A 6,000-nucleotide genomic window follows, 5' to 3' on the forward strand; every position below is an offset into this window, starting at 1 on the left:
AAAAAGCTTCCAAACCCTCGGAGGCTGAGGTACAAGCCAGCCCAGGGGAGTGTACTTACAGAGGCATCTCTGCAGGGGCCATGGCACTGGGGAAGACTGGGCCTAGGCAGGTGTTGTTCTTAAAGTCGAAGTATGGATAGGGGAATTTTATCATGACAACACCCCATGAGCTGTCTCAAATACTCAATAGGCGGGGCTGACAATCCAAGGTTTAGAGTGAGATAGTTTCTGGAGACAGGAGGGTAAAACAGCGTAGGAAATCAGACGGGGGCATTGGCAATAGGGTCTCTCAGAAGGACTCTTGACATTGGAGAAGGTCACAATGTGGAGGCTTTTCCAGTGGAACATCTGAGAGATGACTTTCGAAAGCGACCCAGCAGAACTGATACTGGCCAGATAGTATCCAAAGAAGAAGGTCCTGCCCCACCTAGTATGCTTTCCCACCCTCAATGCCTGGCTCTGCTCGGCCAGCTCAGACAGGAAAAGCAGAGGGATGGGTATTGTGTGCCTGTGGTGTGTGTCTGTGCCACAGGACATGTGTGGAGGTCAGAGGACAACTTTTGGCAGTCTCTCCTTCTGATATGTGATCTAGGGATTGAACTCTGGTTATAAGGTTTGACCAGTGACACCCTTACCCACTGGCCTATTAATCTCTTCAGCTCCTCTCTGTCTCTATGTCCCAAAGCCATTTATCTCTGCCCATCAAAATGTGTGCCTCTGCATAACACTGCCAACCTTGGAGCTGAGGGCCTTGTGATGTTTTCCAGGATGTTCCTTTCTCATTACTTAGCTGCTCTGGCAAAGAGCAGAGTAGGGCCAAATGCCCACTGTACCTTAATAATGCTCGGAGAGATGGGATTTCCTCAGGACTCTGTTGCTAAGAACAACCACCTCCCATCCTGCCTTCCAGAGGGGCTTCTCCTTAGCCTATGCCTGCAAGGGAAGGTGGCGGTGGCTTGACCAGGACCCAGCTTGGGCCCTGCCCTTGCCTGTAGTGCTGGAGTGAGATCCAGCTAATTCCTCCCAACACCCTCCCAAACCCAGCATCCACCCTTCCTGCCTTCCTCCCTGGCTTCATCTGGCAAAGTCAGGAACAATTGAATGGAAAGTGCCTCTGAGCATTTCCTGTATTGCTGATCTACCAAGCCTATGGGGAGTGTAGCTGGAGAAAGGGGGGCACATCTACCCATCACAGCTACACACAGGAGGAGGTTCTGGTGCTCTAGCTTGCTTAAAGTGGTTTCTGTAACAATGTACTCTGTCTCACAGTTGCTTGAAGAGTGGAGTTAACTATTTTCATAACAAAGAGGCGGTGTAGGTGCTAATTAGCTTATTCTAAAATATCCCCATTGTTCTCTATGAGCATATCCAATTAGTATTTGTCAATTAAGAAAAAAAGAAAGGGTGGGTAAGATGGCTTAGTGGGCGAAGGCTCTTGCTGCCAAATCTAATGATATGAGTTTGATCCCCAGGACCCACTTGGGGGTGTCATCTCACCACTACAACACAAAGTAACTTTAGAGTAGCATGCCCAGAACCTGACTCTGTGATAGTTTAAGGAAGCTCTGATGAGTTTCACAGGCTATTAGACGAGTGTCTTGGAGAATCAGAGACCGCCATTTGTATTATTAAGGTTTAATAATTTTTACTACTTTTGACTGGGTGTGGCTTATGTACGTGTGAGTGCTGCTTCCCATGAAGGCCAGAAGAGGGATTGGATTCCCCGGAGCTGGAGTTTCCAGTGGTTGTGAGGGGCCTGAAATGAGTGTTGTGAACCAAGCCCTGGTCCTCTGGAAAAGCGGGGAGCACTGTTAACCCCTGAGTCATCTCTCTTGCCCAGAAGCACAATCAACTCAGGAAAAATGTCCTAGGCACCTGTCCCAAGTGTAACCAGACCATATGGCATGTCCTGCTCTATAGCAGCCATCTGTATCACAGGCAGCTTCTAGAAGATTCTATTTCTTGCTATCTTCAAAACTGAATTACTTTCTTGTAGTTAAGACAAGGGCAAAATGGCCCACAGCCCTTCTGTAGAATTCAGAGGGACCTTACATTTTGCTCTTGTTTCTTTTGAAACTATGTCTCATTATGTAGCCCAGGCTGGCCCAAACTCAGACTGCCTTGCTGGGATTACAGGTATGCATCACCACCTGTCTAGAAATGACCAGTGAGCAGGAGCAAAATGGCTGGACAGGTGTTTATAAGGAAGTGTATTGCCAGTGAAACTCAGGTCCTTAAAGGTGCTTAGTGCAGAAGCAAGCAGATCATTACTTCTCTTGGCCTCAGTGGAGGTTCCTTCTAGAAACCAGGCTTAGGTCTCTGGAGATGCCACAGCCATCCCTACCAGGCTGAACCCTGGCTTCTGACTGGAGCAGGAGAGATTCGATTCTTACCTGGCTTTGCCTCTCCCTTAAGGACATATAACCAGATAATTTCCCATCTCCTTTGGGTCCTACCTGTTTATATCAGCTGAGGAAAAAAAAAGAAGATTCTAGAGCTTCCTCCTTACATGAAGCTACAATGGAAAATAGTCCATGTGATGTGTCTAAAAAGTTATGCAAATGTTCAGAGAATATTAGTGTTGTTGTTGTTACTTTGAGCTGTGTATCCCTGAATGGTCTTGACTTGTTGAGGAGGTGAGGATAACCTTGAATGACCTTCTGATCCTCTGACTTGCCTCCCAATTGCTGAGACTATAGGCATGAACTACACATGGTTATCATTCTACAGAGAGGCATAGGGCTACTGGAGAACCTGACCGAGCTCTAGTTCCGTGGAGATGTGCTTTCTTTCAGGGGGAAAGAAGAAAGGGCTACTGGAGTATAAACTGCCTGCTTCTCCATGTTGCCTGCTTTAGACCAAATCCTGGATGGTCAGATAAACCTTCTATCAACTCCAAAGCACAGATCCTAGGTTCAGGCTGTAAAAGTACAGAGCTTTTTTATGCTCTCCCTTGTGTCTGAATAATGACACAGAGACCTATCATATTTATTAATAAGCTTCAAGCACTATAGCTGGGCAGATGTTTATCTATTCTAACCCGACTATACTGCCTACTGTGCCCTGTTACCTGCTGTCTTAAGTTAGAGTTTTACTGCTGTGATCAGACACCAAGACCAAGGCAGCTCTTATAAGGATAACATTTAATTGGGACTGGCTTACAGGTTCAGAACTTCTGTCCATTATCATCAAGGCGGGAGCATGGCAGCATCCAGGCAGGCATGGTGCAGGAGGAGCTGAGAGTTCTACATCTTCATCTGAAGGCTGGTAGGAGAATACTGGCTTCCAGGCAGGTAGGATGAGGGTCTTAAAGTGACACACCTACTCCAGTAGGACCACACCTAATAGTGCCACTCCCTGGGCTGAGCATATTCAAGCCATCACACCTAGCATCTTAGGCTTACCCTAGCTGCCCCTGCTCCATCTGTGTCCTCATGGCTATTTTCTCATGGTAACCTTTTCTTCTTTCTGCTTTCCACCTGGGATCTCCTCACCCCAACTGGGATCTCCTTAACTCTCCTGCCCTCTCATAGGCTGATCAGCTTTTTATTAACCATTTGGGGTAACGGGGAACAATGCTTACACAACACTGAGACAGGAAATGTCTCGATAATAATGGCAGTACCAATGTCAGCACTGCAACCAGGACCCCGTAATCAGCACCCGAATATACAGTGGACAAAACCATTCCCCAACACCAGCCCATCCCTCCCTTTCCATTTTCCCTCACACTGTTCAGATCCTTCCCCATAGAGCTGGAGGGGTGTCTGGGCAGAGTGCTGGAGTGAGCTTACAGCCTGGGTGCTCTCTGGCTTGGTCTGCATATGTCTAATCCTCATTCAGTGGGGCATTGCCAAGCCTGACTGAAACCTGTGCCCTCCTCGCTGTGTGGGCAGGCCCCTCGTTTATGATAACGATACCCTGCGTTTATAGAGCGTCTTTGCTGCTGAGAGCCACAGCACTTTCTCTCTCTGCATGCTCCCATCCTTCTGAGGATGCAGACAGAAGGATCACAGTGACCTTGGGTCACTTTCAAGCTTCCAGTGGTTTGCTCAGAGTGGTGCAGCCAGCCGTGAAGTGGTAGCGCCAGGACTTTCGTTTCAGCACCAGGATGGTAAGTGGAGCGAGTGGCAAGGTCCCTTGACTTGATGGCCACTTCCTCGGTGTCTAAGAGTTAGATCTGTGCTTGCTTGCTCTTGGCTGTGAAGGAGGTTGGTTCACGGTGGACCTTGTGCCCCCTGGTTTCTGAAGATCAGTGAGAGCGAGGAAGTGGGAGATGGACGTAACCTAGAGGCAGTTCTGTGGTGGGTCATCTCGTGACTGCCCAGCATGCACATGAATATGGAACAAGCCAGTGGTTGAATACTGTGGCAATGTGTCCTAAGAGGGCGGGGTCTGGCCAGCTTCCTTGATTGGCTGTTGGGGTCTGGGGTGGAGCATCTCCTGGCATTTTGTACCTTAGGAGCAGGTGGAGGAGGGCACTTGTGGCTTTCACTAGAGTGACCTGCTCCGTGTGTGGGAAGTGGACTATTGGCTGCACGAGGTGGTTCTCATACGCATTTCCTGGCCGGTAAGGGCTGGGAATACAGATCTCGAAATAGAGGTCTGGGGCTGTTGGGGACCAGACAGGAGGCTGGCTGACTTGGCTATTGGCTGGGTTTACCTATTCTGGGGTATCCTCTCCTTCCATCTCTCTTACTCACTTCCAACTGTCGACACCCTCCTTCTTCCTTCCTTTCTCCTTTCTGTTTTAGTCAATTATTGACCTAACAAATTTGAACTCCAGAACATGCCAAACTTGGCACACTTTCTCCTTTCCTTCCTCCTGAGGACCCCGGTACCCTCAAGCTCTACGTTTGTTCTGATTTATGACCCCTTCTCCCTCAGTCTCTAGCTTCAGAACACTCTCTCCTCTCTTCCTTCCTGATCAGTAGGACCAGGAAATGCTGAAGAGGGAGCAGCCTCCATCGTGGTGGGGGGTGTTTGTTCAAGGTGGGGTTGGCTGTCTCTGCAGGGCGGGGCTGGAACATAGGCTTGAGTTCTTGGTTCTTGTGTGGCCTTGCCCTTCCCACACCTACCCTTCCTCCTGTACCCATGTCCCACTGCGGTCCCCTGATGGAGGCAGAAAAGCAGCAAAGCCCACCCAGCCGTTACAGATGCTGCATTGCTGAGAGTGCTTGCCTCAGGACCCAGCAGCAGGGAGAACTCCATCTGGGGCTGGTGATGCCCTCAGAGATGACTGCTCCAGGGAAGGAAGGGCAGGACCTGCCTTCTGAAAATGACATGCCCAGGGGCTGCCACTTTCTTTTAGGCAGTGCTGGCAGGACCACTGTCAAAGGTGTGATGGGTACCAGCTGTGGCTCATGCCTTTAATCCCAGCACTTGGGAAGCAGAGGCAGGCAGATCTCGTGAGTTCAAGGTCAGCCTGGTTGAAAGAGAGAGAGAGAGAGAGAGAGAGAGAGAGAGAGAGAGAGAGGGAGAGGGAGAGGCAGAGAGAGACAGAATACGAATGAGGATATTGTGGCAATAGTTCTGCCAGGAAAGGAATAGCATCCTGGTTTCTTACCTTGTGTTTCTAGGAGTTAATTACATCACGGCTGTGGTATGATTTATTTTACCTGTTTGGCTTTTCGAGATATGTTTTCCTGAAGCCTAGGCTGGCCTGCAACTTTATGTAGCAAAGGATGATCTTGAACTCATGATTTTCCCAACCTTTCCTCCTCACACATTGGTATTGCAAGTACGTGCCACCAGGTCTCACCATGGTCCTGAATTCACATTTTAAATAGAAAAAAATAGCGTTGCGTTTTATTTATTTACCGTGCGCGTGTTTATGAGTGCACACAAGGCACATATGGAGTCAGAGGACACTTGTGGGAGTCGGTTCTCTCGCAGAGTGGGTCCTGGATTCCAGGGTTGAACTCGGTTGCTGCAGGTGCCCTTATCCCCTGAGTCATCTTGCCTCCCAACCCTTGGACTCTTGGCCATGAAGATCTTGGA

This window comes from Micromys minutus (assembly GCF_963924665.1).
Source record: "Micromys minutus genome assembly, chromosome: 6".
Classification (NCBI taxonomy): domain Eukaryota; kingdom Metazoa; phylum Chordata; class Mammalia; order Rodentia; family Muridae; genus Micromys; species Micromys minutus.